At 47.7% G+C, this 16630-nt stretch overlaps 1 long non-coding RNA gene across 1 annotated transcript in view; it reads right to left on the reverse strand.

Annotated features, from left to right (window-relative positions):
- The window catches only part of LOC134911482 (uncharacterized), a 143219-nt gene extending 126694 nt beyond the window's left edge, over positions 1-16525 (reverse strand). Inside the window, exon 1 of the long non-coding RNA XR_010176611.1 lies at positions 16341-16525. This is a non-coding gene — a long non-coding RNA (uncharacterized LOC134911482). The remainder of the gene's footprint in view (positions 1-16340) is intronic.
- Between the last annotated feature and the right edge of the window lie 105 nt (positions 16526-16630).

Genomic DNA, 16630 nt, shown 5'->3' on the forward strand with positions numbered 1-16630 from the left:
AGGATTGTGTTTTCTAGAGGCAGACCAAAGCACCTGCTTATGCAGGAAATTCAGAGTTTTAAAGATAACAACCCTCGGTTTGTGTGCTGAGGCAGGTTTCATCTCTCCCATCCTGTGTACCCTTTCAATCACTATATCAGAGCACTCTGATTCAACATGTAGTAGTTTAGGAAGTGTGTGACGGACAAAAAATTCCAACTGCGTCCCATTAATGGACTCAGGGAGTCCGGTGATGCATAGGTTATTACGTAGTGTCCTATTTTCAATATTGTCCAACTTGTCAGACACGCGTTTGTTGTCTAATATTAAGTCTTTAACTGACTTTTGTAATGTATGGATATCATCCATGTTCTGGCTAATGTGCGCTTCAGCCCCTGTTATGCAGTCAGATAGGCGAGAGATCTGTGTGGTAATGTCTGCGACCGCTTTCTGTAATAATGACGCCATAGTGGCTTGCATAGCCTTAGTATGTTTCTCATACGTAAGGGAAGCCGTCTGTTTACCGTCTGAAATACCTGTGATCCCCTCCGAAGCAGAGATAGGTTTTTTTGCCGCTGGCGTCCCCGGACCAGCGTCCGCGCCGGGCGCCATGTTGTGCTCGCTTCTCCTGGCGTTGCTGCTGCGGTGCCGGAGGCTGTTTTACGGGAGGCGGGGGGGCCCAGGAACTTGTCCATGTCTTTACCCGATCTGCAGGGGGACCGGGAGCGGTGTCTCACAGAGGCTGACAGGGTTAAAGCTGAGTGAAGCAACGTGGGGAGAGGAGCTACAGGGAGAAGATGCTCACTCTCCCATGCCGGAACCGGAAGTCTCGCCCCACTGTATCTTATTTGCATATCCACGAGGCTTTTCAAACTGGACAGCACTGCCATTCTATCGCCCCCACGTCTCGGTTACGATAAATGTTCAATGATTTTATATCGAATTGATGCCCCAGTCTTTTGAAGTGTACAGACACTGGCTGTTCCATGGGTTTGCCCTACAATGTGGCTTTGATTGCCGAACGGTGCAGCGCCATTCGCTCTTTAAAGGTGGAAGACATCATCCACACATAGAAAAGGCCTCACGGGCACACTACGATATGAACCTCAATATCTCAAATTGAGACAAGGAATCAATTTTAGGTCCCATCCCAATTATAAATGGTTTACTATATAGTTAATATGAATTGACGAAAGAAATAGGGATTATCCAAATATGCTATTTCTTTATTCATAATGGGAATAATAGAAGTCTTTCACTGAATGAAATCTAAGTTTTAATATCATTTATATATTTCACATCAACACTAGAGGAGCCACAGAACTCAAAGCACAACCAAATTATTTATACTCCACCTAATCTTATAAATATGCCAGCATGTTATTATTTATGTGTCACCACAAGGGCAATTCATTTGATATTATATATTTATAATGAAAGTTCACACATATTTACAAACTTTTTGAAAATCTCCTGTTAAAAGATAGAAATGGACCAGATAAATAACCATACATATAGCTAACAGAGATTATTACAGATGGAGCCACCATGTACACCTAGCCCTACCTTAAGCAGCGGGGGGCCACCACCTCCAGGCCAGACGGTAGCTGCTGTCTCCCTGTCAGGAGGTCCTCCGCAGCTCATGCTGCTGGACTCCTGCTCCGCCCCCTCCTCTCTGATGGTTCTGTGCGGCCAGGTGCTGAACACTAGACTGGCCTGCGTGCCACACAGGGGCGTCTTAACAGCTTTGTAGGCACTGGGCAAAGCAATGCACTGGGACCCCTACCCATCCATTCACAGGATTAAATGTAAAAATAAGAATTTACTTACCAATAATTCTATTTCTCGTAGTCCGTAGTGGATGCTGGGGACTCCGTAAGGACCATGGGGAATAGCGGCTCCGCAGGAGACTGGGCACAAAAGTAAAGCTTTAGAACTACCTGGTGTGCACTGGCTCCTCCCCCTATGACCCTCCTCCAAGCCTCAGTTAGGATACTGTGCCCGGACGAGCGTACACAATAAGGAAGGATTTGGAATCCCGGGTAAGACTCATACCAGCCACACCAATCACACCGTACAACCTGTGATCTGAACTAGAGATGAGCGGGTTCGGTTTCTCTGAATCCGAACCCGCCCGAACTTCATGGTTTTTTTCACGGGTCAGAGCAGACTCGGATCCTCCCGCCTTGCTCGGTTAACCCGAGCGCGCCCGAACGTCATCATGACGCTGTCGGATTCTCGCGAGACTCGGATTCTATATAAGGAGCCGCACGTCGCCGCCATTTTCACACGTGCATTGAGATTGATAGGGAGAGGACGTGGCTGGCGTCCTCTCCATTTAGATTAGAAGAGAGAGAGAGAGAGATTGACCTGATTTACTGGAGCTTAGGAGTACTGTAGAAGTGTAGAGAGTGCAGAGTTTACTAGTGACTGACCACAGTGACCACCAGACAGTGCAGTTTTATTTAATATATCCGTTCTCTGCCTGAAAAAAACGATACACACAGTGACTCAGTCACATACCATATCTGTGTGCACTGCTCAGCCCAGTGTGCTGCATCATCTATGTATATATATCTGACTGTGCTCAGCTCACACAGCTTATAATTGTGGGGGAGACTGGGGAGCACTGCAGTGCCAGTTATAGGTTATAGCAGGAGCCAGGAGTACATATTATATTAAAATTAAACAGTGCACACTTTTGCTGCAGGAGTGCCACTGCCAGTGTGACTGACCAGTGACCTGACCACACTGACCACCAGTATAGTTAGTAGTATACTATATTGTGATTGCCTGAAAAAGTTAAACACTCGTCGTGTGACTTCACTTGTGTGGTGTTTTTTTTTAAATTCTATAAAAAACTCATTCTGCTGACAGACAGTGTCCAGCAGGTCCGTCATTATATAATATATACCTGTCCGGCTGCAGTAGTGATATATATATATATTTTTTATATCATTATTTATCATCCAGTCGCAGCAGACACAGTACGGTAGTTCACGGCTGTAGCTACCTCTGTGTCGGCACTCGGCAGTCCATCCATAATTGTATACCACCTACTCGTGGTTTTTTTTTCTTTCTTCTTTATACATACATACTACTACATCTCTTTATCAACCAGTCTATATTAGCAGCAGACACAGTACAGTACGGTAGTCCACGGCTGTAGCTACCTCTGTGTCGGCACTCGGCAGTCCGTCCATAATTGTATACCACCTACCCGTGGTTTTTTTTTCTTTCTTCTTTATACATACATACTACTACATCTCTTTATCAACCAGTCTATATTAGCAGCAGACACAGTACAGTACGGTAGTTCACGGCTGTAGCTACCTCTGTGTCGGCACTCGGCAGTCCGTCCATAATTGTATACCACCTACCCGAGGTTTTTTTTTCTTTCTTCTTTATACATACATACTACTACATCTCTTTATCAACCAGTCTATATTAGCAGCAGACACAGTACAGTACGGTAGTCCACGGCTGTAGCTACCTCTGTGTCGGCACTCGGCAGTCCGTCCATAATTGTATACCACCTACCCGATGTTTTTTTTTCTTTCTTCTTTATACATACATACTACTACATCTCTTTATCAACCAGTCTATATTAGCAGCAGACACAGTACAGTACGGTAGTTCACGGCTGTAGCTACCTCTGTGTCGGCACTCGGCAGTCCGTCCATAATTGTATACCACCTACCCGAGGTTTTTTTTCTTTCTTCTTTATACATACATACTACTACATCTCTTTATCAACCAGTCTATATTAGCAGCAGACACAGTACAGTACGGTAGTCCACGGCTGTAGCTACCTCTGTGTCGGCACTCGGCAGTCCGTCCATAATTGTATACCACCTACCCGTGGTTTTTTTTTCTTTCTTCTTTATACATACATACTACTACATCTCTTTATCAACCAGTCTATATTAGCAGCAGACACAGTACAGTACGGTAGTCCACGGCTGTAGCTACCTCTGTGTCGGCACTCGGCAGTCCGTCCATAATTGTATACCACCTACCCGTGGTTTTTTTTTCTTTCTTCTTTATACATACATACTACTACATCTCTTTATCAACCAGTCTATATTAGCAGCAGACACAGTACAGTACGGTAGTCCACGGCTGTAGCTACCTCTGTGTCGGCACTCGGCAGTCCGTCCATAATTGTATACTAGTATCCATCCATCTCCATTGTTTACCTGAGGTGCCTTTTAGTTGTGCCTATTAAAATATGGAGAACAAAAATGTTGAGGTTCCAAAATTAGGGAAAGATCAAGATCCACTTCCACCTCGTGCTGAAGCTGCTGCCACTAGTCATGGCCGAGACGATGAAATGCCAGCAAAGTCGTCTGCCAAGGCCGATGCCCAATGTCATAGTACAGAGCATGTCAAATCCAAAACACCAAATATCAGTAAAAAAAGGACTCCAAAACCTAAAATAAAATTGTCGGAGGAGAAGCGTAAACTTGCCAATATGCCATTTACCACACGGAGTGGCAAGGAACGGCTGAGGCCCTGGCCTATGTTCATGGCTAGTGGTTCAGCTTCACATGAGGATGGAGGCACTCAGCCTCTCGCTAGAAAAATGAAAAGACTCAAGCTGGCAAAAGCAGTAGCACCGCAAAGAACTGTGCGTTCTTCGAAATCCCAAATCCACAAGGAGAGTCCAATTGTGTCGGTTGCGATGCCTGACCTTCCCAACACTGGACGTGAAGAGCATGCGCCTTCCACCATTTGCACGCCCCCTGCAAGTGCTGGAAGGAGCACCCGCAGTCCAGTTCCTGATAGTCAGATTGAAGATGTCAGTGTTGAAGTACACCAGGATGAGGAGGATATGGGTGTTGCTGGCGCTGGGGAGGAAATTGACCAGGAGGATTCTGTTGGTGAGGTGGTTTGTTTAAGTCAGGCACCCGGGGAGACACTTGTTGTCCATGGGAGGAATATGGCCGTTGACATGCCTGGTGAAAATACCAAAAAAATCAGCTCTTCGGTGTGGAGGTATTTCAACAGAAATGCGGACAACAGGTGTCAAGCCATGTGTTCCCTTTGTCAAGCTGTAATAAGTAGGGGTAAGGACGTTAACCACCTCGGAACATCCTCCCTTATACGTCACCTGCAGCGCATTCATAATAAGTCAGTGACAAGTTCAAAAACTTTGGGTGACAGCGGAAGCAGTCCACTGACCAGTAAATCCCTTCCTCTTGTAACCAAGCTCACGCAAACCACCCCACCAACTTCCTCAGTGTCAATTTCCTCCTTCCCCAGGAATGCCAATAGTCCTGCAGGCCATGTCACTGGCAATTCTGACGATTCCTCTCCTGCCTGGGATTCCTCCGATGCATCCTTGCGTGTAACGCCTACTGCTGCTGGCGCTGCTGTTGTTGCTGCTGGGAGTCGATGGTCATCCCAGAGGGGAAGTCGTAAGACCACTTTTACTACTTCCACCAAGCAATTGACTGTCCAACAGTCCTTTGCGAGGAAGATGAAATATCACAGCAGTCATCCTACTGCAAAGCGGATAACTGAGGCCTTGGCATCCTGGGTGGTGAGAAACGTGGTTCCGGTATCCATCATTACTGCAGAGCCAACTAGAGACTTGTTGGAGGTACTGTGTCCCCGGTACCAAATACCATCTAGGTTCCATTTCTCTAGGCAGGCGATACCGAAAATGTACACAGACCTCAGAAAAAGAGTCACCAGTGTCCTAAAAAATGCAGCTGTACCCAATGTCCACTTAACCACGGACATGTGGACAAGTGGAGCAGGGCAGGGTCAGGACTATATGACTGTGACAGCCCACTGGGTAGATGTATGGACTCCCGCCGCAAGAACAGCAGCGGCGGCACCAGTAGCAGCATCTCGCAAACGCCAACTCTTTCCTAGGCAGGCTACGCTTTGTATCACCGCTTTCCAGAATACGCACACAGCTGAAAACCTCTTACGGCAACTGAGGAAGATCATCGCGGAATGGCTTACCCCAATTGGACTCTCCTGTGGATTTGTGGCATCGGACAACGCCAGCAATATTGTGTGTGCATTAAATATGGGCAAATTCCAGCACGTCCCATGTTTTGCACATACCTTGAATTTGGTGGTGCAGAATTATTTAAAAAACGACAGGGGCGTGCAAGAGATGCTGTCGGTGGCCAGAAGAATTGCGGGACACTTTCGGCGTACAGGCACCACGTACAGAAGACTGGAGCACCACCAAAAACTACTGAACCTGCCCTGCCATCATCTGAAGCAAGAAGTGGTAACGAGGTGGAATTCAACCCTCTATATGCTTCAGAGGTTGGAGGAGCAGCAAAAGGCCATTCAAGCCTATACAATTGAGCACGATATAGGAGGTGGAATGCACCTGTCTCAAGCGCAGTGGAGAATGATTTCAACGTTGTGCAAGGTTCTGATGCCCTTTGAACTTGCCACACGTGAAGTCAGTTCAGACACTGCCAGCCTGAGTCAGGTCATTCCCCTCATCAGGCTTTTGCAGAAGAAGCTGGAGACATTGAAGGAGGAGCTAACACGGAGCGATTCCGCTAGGCATGTGGGACTTGTGGATGGAGCCCTTAATTCGCTTAACAAGGATTCACGGGTGGTCAATCTGTTGAAATCAGAGCACTACATTTTGGCCACCATGCTCGATCCTAGATTTAAAGCCTACCTTGGATCTCTCTTTCCGGCAGACACAAGTCTGCTGGGGTTGAAAGACCTGCTGGTGAGAAAATTGTCAAGTCAAGCGGAACGCGACCTGTCAACATCTCCTCCTTCACATTCTCCCGCAACTGGGGGTGCGAGGAAAAGGCTCAGAATTCCGAGCCCACCCGCTGGCGGTGATGCAGGGCAGTCTGGAGCGACTGCTGATGCTGACATCTGGTCCGGACTGAAGGACCTGACAACGATTACGGACATGTCGTCTACTGTCACTGCATATGATTCTCTCACCATTGAAAGAATGGTGGAGGATTATATGAGTGACCGCATCCAAGTAGGCACGTCACACAGTCCATACTTATACTGGCAGGAAAAAGAGGCAATTTGGAGGCCCTTGCACAAACTGGCTTTATTCTACCTAAGTTGCCCTCCCACAAGTGTGTACTCCGAAAGAGTGTTTAGTGCCGCCGCTCACCTTGTCAGCAATCGGCGTACGAGGTTACATCCAGAAAATGTGGAGAAGATGATGTTCATTAAAATGAATTATAATCAATTCCTCCGCGGAGACATTGACCAGCAGCAATTGCCTCCACAAAGTACACAGGGAGCTGAGATGGTGGATTCCAGTGGGGACGAATTGATAATCTGTGAGGAGGGGGATGTACACGGTGATATATCGGAGGATGATGATGAGGTGGACATCTTGCCTCTGTAGAGCCAGTTTGTGCAAGGAGAGATTAATTGCTTCTTTTTTGGGGGGGGGGTCCAAACCAACCCGTCATATCAGTCACAGTCGTGTGGCAGACCCTGTCACTGAAATGATGGGTTGGTTAAAGTGTGCATGTCCTGTTTTGTTTATACAACATAAGGGTGGGTGGGAGGGCCCAAGGACAATTCCATCTTGCACCTCTTTTTTCTTTTCTTTTTCTTTGCGTCATGTGCTGTTTGGGGAGGGTTTTTTGGAAGGGCCATCCTACGTGACACTGCAGTGCCACTCCTAGATGGGCCCGGTGTTTGTGTCGGCCACTAGGGTCGCTTATCTTACTCACACAGTCAGCTACCTCATTGCGCCTCTTTTTTTCTTTGCGTCATGTGCTGTTTGGGGAGGGTTTTTTGGAAGGGACATCCTGCGTGACACTGCAGTGCCACTCCTAGATGGGCCCTGTGTTTGTGTCGGCCACTAGGGTCGCTAATCTTACTCACACAGCTACCTCATTGCGCCTCTTTTTTTCTTTGCGTCATGTGCTGTTTGGGGAGGGTTTTTTGGAAGGGACATCCTGCGTGACACTGCAGTGCCACTCCTAGATGGGCCCGGTGTTTGTGTCGGCCACTAGGGTCGCTTATCTTACTCACACAGCGACCTCGGTGCAAATTTTAGGACTAAAAATAATATTGTGAGGTATTCAGAATAGACTGAAAATGAGTGGAAATTATGTTTTTTGAGGTTAATAATACTTTGGGATCAAAATGACCCCCAAATTCTATGATTTAAGCTGTTTTTTAGGGTTTTTTGAAAAAAACACCCGAATCCAAAACACACCCGAATCCGACAAAAAAAATTCGGTGAGGTTTTGCCAAAACGCGGTCGAACCCAAAACACGGCCGCGGAACCGAACCCAAAACCAAAACACAAAACCCGAAAAATTTCAGGCGCTCATCTCTATTCTGAACCCAGTTAACAGCATGATAACAGAGGAGCCTCTAGAAAAGATGGCTCACTACAGCAATAACACGATTTTTTGGTAACAATAACTACGTACCAGTATTGCAGACAATCCGCACTTGGGATGGGCGCCCAGCATCCACTACGGACTACGAGAAATAGAATTATCGGTAAGTAAATTCTTATTTTCTCTGACGTCCTAGTGGATGCTGGGGACTCCGTAAGGACCATGGGGATTATACCAAAGCTCCCAAACGGGCGGGAGAGTGCGGATGACTCTGCAGCACCAAATGAGAGAACTTCAGGTCCTCCTCAGCCAGGGTATCAAATTTGTAGAATTTTACAAACGTATTTGCTCCTGACCAAGTAGCTGCTCGGCAAAGTTGTAAAGCCGAGACCCCTCGGGCAGCCGCCCAATATGAGCCCACCTTCCTTGTGGAATGGGCTTTTACAGATTTTGGCTGTGGCAGGCCTGCCACAGAATGTGCAAGCTGAATTGTACTACAAATCCAACGAGCAATAGTCTGCTTAGAAGCAGGAGCACCCAGCTTGTTGGGTGCATACAGAATAAACAACGAGTCAGATTTTCGGACTCCAGCCGTCCTGGAAACCTATATTTCCAGGGCCCTGACAACGTCTTGCAACTTGGAGTCCTCCAAGTCCCTAGTAGCCGCAGGCACCACAATAGGTTGATTCAGGTGAAACGCTGAAAACCACCTTAGGGAGAAACTGAGGACAAGTCCTCAATTCCGCCCTGTCCGAATGGAAAATCAGATGAGGGCTTTTACAGGATAAAGCCGCCAATTCTGACACGCACCTGGCCCAGGCCAGGGCCAACAGCATGACCACTTTCCATGTGAGATATTTTAACTCCACATATTTAAGTGGTTCAAACCAATGTGACTTTTGGAACCCAAAAACTACATTTAGATCCCAAGGTGCCACTGGAGGCACAAAAGGAGGCTGTATATACAGTACCCCTTTCACAAACGTCTGAACTTCAGGGACTGAAGCTAGTTCTTTTTGGAAGAAAATTGACAGGGCCGAAATTTGAACCTTAATGGACCCCCATTTCAGGCCCATAGACACTCCTGTTTGCAGGAAATGTAGGAATCGACCTAGTTGAAAATTCCTCCGTCGGGGCCTTACTGGCCTCGCACCACGCAACATATTTTCGCCAAATGCGGTGATAATGTTTTGCGGTTATATCTTTCCTGGCTTTGATCAGGATAGGAATGACTTCATCCGGAATGCCTTTCTCCTTCAGGATCCGGCGTTCAACCGCCATGCCGTCAAACGCAGCCGCGGTAAGTCTTGGAACAGACAGGGTCCTTGCTGGAGCAGGTCCCTTATTAGAGGTAGAGGCCACGGATCCTCTGTGAGCATCTCTTGAAGTTCCGGTTACCAAGTCCTTCTTGGCCAATCCGGAGCCACGAATATAGTGCTTACTCCTCTCCATCTTATAAATCTCAGTACCTTGGGTATGAGAGGCAGAGGAGGGAACACATACACTGACTGGTACCCCCACTGTGTTACCAGAGCGTCTACAGCTATTGCCTGAGGGTCCCTTGACCTGGCGCAATACTTGTCGAGTTTTATAAACATGTGGAAGACTTCTGGATGAAGTCCCCACTCTCCCGGGTGGAGGTCGTGTCTGCTGAGGAAGTCTGCTTCCCAGTTGTCCACTCCCGGAATGAATACTGCTGACAGTGCTATCACATGATTTTCCGCCCAGCGAAGAATCCTTGCAGCTTCTGCCATTGCCCTCCTGCTTCTTGTGTCACCCTGTCTGTTTACGTGGGTGACTGCCGTGATGTTGTCCGAATGGATCAACTCCGGGTGACCTTGAAGCAGAGGTCTTGCTGAGCTTAGAGCATTGTAAACGGCCCTTAGCTTCAGGATATTTATGTGAAGTGATGTCTCCAGGCTTGACCATAAGCTCTGGAAATTCCTTCCCTGTGTGACTGCTCCCCAGCCTCGCAGGCTGGCATCCGTGGTCACCAGGACCCAGTCCTGAATGTCGAATCTGCGGCCCTCTAGAAGATGAGCACTCTGCAGCCACCACAGGAGAGACACCCTTGTGCTTGGTGACAGGGTTATCCGCTGATGCATCTGAAGATGCGACCCGGACCATTTGTCCAGCAGGTCCCACTGGAAAGTTCTTGCGTGGAATCTGCCGAATGGGATTGCTTCGTAGGAAGCCACCATTTTTCCCAGAACCCTTTCATTGATGTACTGAGAACTTGGCTCGGTTATAGGAGGTTCCCGACTAGCTCGGATAACTCCCTGACTTTCTCCTCCGGGAGAAACACCTTTTTCTGGACTGTGTCCAGGATCATCCCTAGGAACAGAAGACGAGTCGTCGGAATCAGCTGCGATTTTGGAATATTGAGAATCCAATCGTGCTGCCGCAACACTACCTGAGATAGTGCTACACCGACCTCCAACTGTTCCCTGGATCTTACCCTTATCAGGGAATCGACCAAGTAAGGGATAACTAACATTCCCTTCCTTCGAAGGAGTATCATCATTTCGGCCATTACCTTGGTAAAGACCCGGGGTGCCGTGGACCATCCATACGGCAGCGTCTGAAACTGATAGTGAGAAGGGCAAATTGGGACATGAAGGTAAGCATCCTTGATGTCCCGAGACATCATGTAGTCCCCTTCTTCCAGGTTCGCAATCACTGCTCTGAGTGACTCAATCTTGAATTTGAACCTCCGTATGTAAGTGTTCAAGATTTTAGATTTAGAATCGGTCTCACCGAGCCGTCCGGCTTCGGTACCACAACAGTGTGGAATAATACCCCGTTCCCTGTTGCAGGAGGGGTACCTTGATTATCACCTGCTGGGAATACAGCTTGTGAATGGCTTCCAAAACTGCCTCCCTGTCAGAGGGAGACATCGGTAAAGCCGACTTTAGGAAACGGCGAGGGGGAGACGTCTCGAATTCCAATTTGTACCCCTGAGATATCACCTGCAGGATCCAGGGGTCTACTTGCGAGTGAGCCCACTGCGCGCTGAAATTCATTGAGACGGGCCCCCACCGTGCCTGATTCTGCTTGTAAAGCCCCAGCGTCATACTGAGGGCTTGGCAGAGGCGGGAGAGGGCTTCTGTTCCTGGGAACTGGCTGATTTCTGCAGCCTTTTTCCTCTCCCTCTGTCACGGGGCAGAAATGAGGAACCTTTTGCCCGCTTGCCCACGAAAGGACTGCGCCTGATAATACGGCGTCTTCTTATGTTGAGAGGCGACCTGGGGTACAAACGTGGATTTCCCAGCTGTTGCCGTGGCCACCAGGTCTGAAAGACCGACCCCAAATGACTCCTCCCCTTAATAAGGCAATACTTCCAAATGCCGTTTGGAATCCGCATCACCTGACCACTGTCGTGTCCATAACCCTCTACTGGCAGAAATGGACAACGCACTTAGACTTGATGCCAGTCGGCAAATATTCCGCTGTGCATTACGCATATATAGAAATGCATCTTTTAAATGCTCTATAGGCAATAATATACTGTCCCTATCTAGGGTATCAATATTTTCAGTCAGGGAATCCGACCACGCCAACCCAGCACTGCACATCCAGGCTGATGCGATTGCTGGTCGTAGTATAACACCAGTATGTGTGTAAATACATTTTAAGATACCCTCCTGCTCTCTATCAGCAGGATCCTTAAGGGCGGCCATCTCAGGAGAGGGTAGAGCCCTTGTTCTTACAAGCGTGTGAGCGCTTTATCCACCCTAGGGGGTGTTTCCCAACGCACCCTAACCTCTGGCGGGAAAGGATATAATGCCAATAACATTTTAGAAATTATCAGTTGTTATCGGGGGAAACCCACGCATCATCACACACCTCATTTAATTTCTCAGATTCAGGAAAACTACAGGTAGTTTTTCCTCACCGAACATAATACCCCTTTTTGGTGGTACTCGTATTATCAGAAATGTGTAAAACATTTTTCATTGCCTCAATCATGTAACGTGTGGCCCTACTGGAAGTCACATTAGTCTCTTCACCGTCGACACTGGAGTCAGTATCCGTGTCGGCGTCTATATCTGCCATCTGAGGTAACGGGCGCTTTAGAGCCCCTGGCGGCCTATGAGACGTCTGGACAGGCACAAGCTGAGTAGCCGGCTGTCTCATGTCAACCACTGTCTTTTATACAGAGCTGACACTGTCACGTAATTCCTTCCAACAGTTCATCCACTCAGGTGTCGACCCCCTAGGGGGTGACATCACTATTACAGGCAATCTGCTCCGTCTCCACATCATTTTCCTCCTCATACATGTCAACACAAACGTACCGACACACAGCACACACACAGGGAATGCTCTGATAGAGGACAGGACCCCACTAGCCCTTTGGGGAGACAGAGGGAGAGTTTGCCAGCACACACCAGAGCGCTATATATATACAGGGATAACCTTATATAAGTGTTTTTCCCCTTATAGCTGCTGTATTTTTAATACTGCGCGTAATTAGTGCCCCCCTCTCTTTTTTAACCCTTTCTGTAGTGTAGTGACTGCAGGGGAGAGCCAGGGAGCTTCCCTCCAACGGAGCTGTGAGGGAAAATGGCGCCAGTGTGCTGAGGAGATAGGCTCCGCCCCCTTCTCGGCGGCCTTATCTCCCGTTTTTCTGTGTATTCTGGCAGGGGTTAAATTCATCCATATAGCCCAGGAGCTATATGTGATGCATTTTTTGCCATCCAAGGTGTTTTTATTGCATCTCAGGGCGCCCCCCCCCAGCGCCCTGCACCCTCAGTGACCGGAGTGTGAAGTGTGCTGAGAGCAATAGCGCACAGCTGCAGTGCTGTGCGCTACCTTGTTGAAGACAGGACGTCTTCTGCCGCCGATTTTCCGGACCTCTTCTGTCTTCTGGCTCTGTAAGGGGGCCGGCGGCGCGGCTCTGGGACCTATCCATGGCTGGGCCTGTGATCGGTCCCTCTGGAGCTAATGTCCAGTAGCCTAAGAAGCCCAATCCACTCTGCACGCAGGTGAGTTCGCTTCTTCTCCCCTTAGTCCCTCGATGCAGTGAGCCTGTTGCCAGCAGGTCTCACTGAACATAAAAAACCTAAAACTAAACTTTTCACTAAGAAGCTCAGGAGAGCCACCTAGTGTGCACCCTTCTCGTTCGGGCACAAAAATCTATCTGAGGCTTGGAGGAGGGTCATAGGGAGAGGAGCCAGTGCACACCAGGTAGTCCTAAAGCTTTACTTTTGTGCCCAGTCTCCTGCGGAGCCGCTATTCCCCATGGTCCTTACGGAGTCCCCAGCATCCACTAGGACGTCAGAGAAAAAAATAATCATAACTCCTGCTATGGTCTGGTGCAGTCACTACATATGCTATTCCCCACTACCGTGTCACACTACTGTCCCCTCTATTCCCTGCTACTATCTCACTGCTGTTACCTGTTCCACACTATGGGGGTAATTCGGACTGCAGCGATCGCAGTCTGAATTACTGTGTGGAGTGTGCACACGTAGCGGCCGCACTGCAGATGCGCACTGCGTGTGTGCACCCTGGGATCCCAGTGAGATACTATCAGCATCTCTGGGCTGTGATCGCCTCTGTCTGATTGACAGGCAGAGGTGGTCGCGGGGCGGGAAGGGTCTCGCCAACGGCATTAGAACGACATTGGTGGGGTGCGGTCCGGACAACGGAGGTGGACCCCTGGGGGGGGGGGGGGGCGGCCGCGGCGACTGCGTGACGTCACACTCACTGCCATCCGGTACACAGCCAGTAGCTCCCTGCCAGTGCATAGCCTCTGCGCTGGCAGGGAGCTACTCATCAGGAACAAAAGCATAGCCGCCGTGCAATGCTTTTGTACCCATGGGGGGGTAGGGGGGTTTGGGCCTAACATGCGGGGCGTACTAGCCCTGTGCTGGGCGTCCCCCTGCATGTCAGAGTACTGTAACTGATCGTAGATGTGCTACATTTGATGTCGCACTGCTGTACCCTATGTTCCCTGCTATTCTGTAATACTGCTTTGACTTTTGTTCCATGCTACTCTGTCACACTGCAGTTCCCTCTATTCCTCTTTATGATGTCGCACTGCTGTTCCCTATGTTCCCTGCTATTATGTAATACTGCTTTGACTTCTATTCCATGCTACTCTGTCACACTGCAGTTCCCTCTATTCCCCATTACTGTGTCACACTAATGTTTGCTCTATTTCTTCACACTATTGGGGTCTATTCATGTAGCAGAGAAAAGCCCTGTTTTGAGTTAAACAGGGCTTTTCTAGGCAAAAAAATTATTCAGGTGACCTCCTAATCTGATAAACATATACCGAATAGGCCAATTAGGAAAATTCAGTACAGGCGCAATAGATATAAAATAACCACACTAATAAATGTAACTTATTTTTGCAGCTCTCACACAGTGATCTGAAACAACTGAAAAGATAAATATAATGAACATATAGACTTGACTATATAAGAGAGCGCGAAAATAATATAATATAAAAACAATTTATTATGGTTAAAAAATCCAATTGGTAAAATTTGTTATAATAATAAAACCACATCACATCACTTGAACCATTATAAACCAGTAGATTTATGTACATGACCAGTCCCAATTTAAGCGTATTTATAGATGTCCAAAGATTCTTACATGGACAAAGATGTAAATAAATGTCCCGGACCAAAAAATGGCTCCCTGTATTGAAGAATAAATGTGGATGTATACCTTATTAAGGGTACTGGCCTTTTTGATATAGTGAAGATATGTGCCGAAGTAGAGCTTGACACTTTGCTGGATATGATTTAATGATCCTCCTCATACATGTAGTGCAGTCACAGCCCCCGTGATTGGTGCATAAAATATCTCGCCGCTAGCATTTTTGTACCTCCCATCCTTTGAACTCCAAACGGTGCACTTGTAGCCGTGGAATGCGGGGAAACGCTGCCAGACCCTATAGCACAAGGGCTGGGGCAGCGATGTAGAAGACGGTGAATCCCGGACTGGGGCAGCGCAGCCGCAAGCAGCACGGGCGGTCTGCAGATGATTCGTCCCTGACTGGGACAAAGCGGCCGGCAACAAGAGAGGTGATCTGCAAGGAGGTGGGTCCCAAGCTGGGATGAAGCAGCTATCCGCGGCACAGGTGATCACCACAGTGGCAATGCCAGTATTGAAAGCTGGTAACAAGATGGGTGAAGTGGCTATCACCTTTACGCGTTTCTCCGACGTAGCTGGCTGTCGGTTTCCTCAGACATCCTAATCTGACTATAAGTCAATCTTAAACCCCTCTCTTGGCAGAGATTTGAAAATGTATGTTAAAAATACCTATAAAAATAAAACCTTTAAAAAAGCAAAACAGAAAATATACTGTAGTACTTTGCAGTTAAGGTGAGGACCTGTTTTAAACCAGATAATGATTTCTGCTGCTTTCCTGGACAAGAAAATTAAAGTTGATCCTTAGGGGCTGATTCAATTATGGCTTGCGCCACCTGCTGGCCATTGCGCAGCTAAACCTGAAGCTGACAGGCGCCTTAACTGGGAATGGGCGTCTGCTCGGAGCAACAATTGAAAAGCTCAGATAGATGCGGATTACTAAAGTTGATTGAACCAGCCCCTTAGTGGTACCTAGCTCCGCCCCTTAGCTTGGCTGGTAATGATTTCTCTCTTTTGAAGTGATCCTTGGTGCAAGCCATCAATTCATGGCTCCATATATACAGTACACTACTTAGTATTTGGTTAAATACAAATTTAAGGTGATTTATCAATGCTTGAAGAGAGGTAAAGTGGAGAGACATAAAGTACCAGCCAATCAGCTCCTAACTGCCATTTTACAGGCTGCGTTTGGAGCTGATTGGTTGGTGCTTTATCTCTCACCACATTATCTCTATCTATGCTTCGATAAAATTTCCCCAAAAAATGCTACAAACCAAAAAATGTACAGTTTTGTTAGAAAGATGGCCCTTTCCACTATGATAAACTCTCTAGGGTTTTAAATATGATTCAAAATCCTATAAATAAATGCCAGTAAATAATAAAAAAAAACATAAATTTTGGACAATCAAATAAAATAATTGTTTTACTTACAGGGGCTCTTACTACAGTACTTATGGTCTCTCATTACTGCGGCCTTTGAGGGTAAATCTGCCAGCCAGGTGCCAGTGTCTGTGTAGGGGGGTTCTGTGCAGAATCTGTCATTGGTACGAGGAGCTGGGAGGCTTTTGAGGGTGCAGCAGCTGTCATCTACCCCTGTGAGCCAGAGCTGGACCAACTGCCAGGCTAACTCCGTGTTGCCATAGTAACCACTCATTGTAACTGTCACTTGTAAAGGACCCACAGTAGGCTGCCCTCTGCAGTGCCAGTCTGAATACCACCTT

Source organism: Pseudophryne corroboree, chromosome 4 (genome assembly GCF_028390025.1).
Source record: "Pseudophryne corroboree isolate aPseCor3 chromosome 4, aPseCor3.hap2, whole genome shotgun sequence".
In the NCBI taxonomy this organism is placed as follows: Eukaryota; Metazoa; Chordata; class Amphibia; order Anura; family Myobatrachidae; genus Pseudophryne; species Pseudophryne corroboree.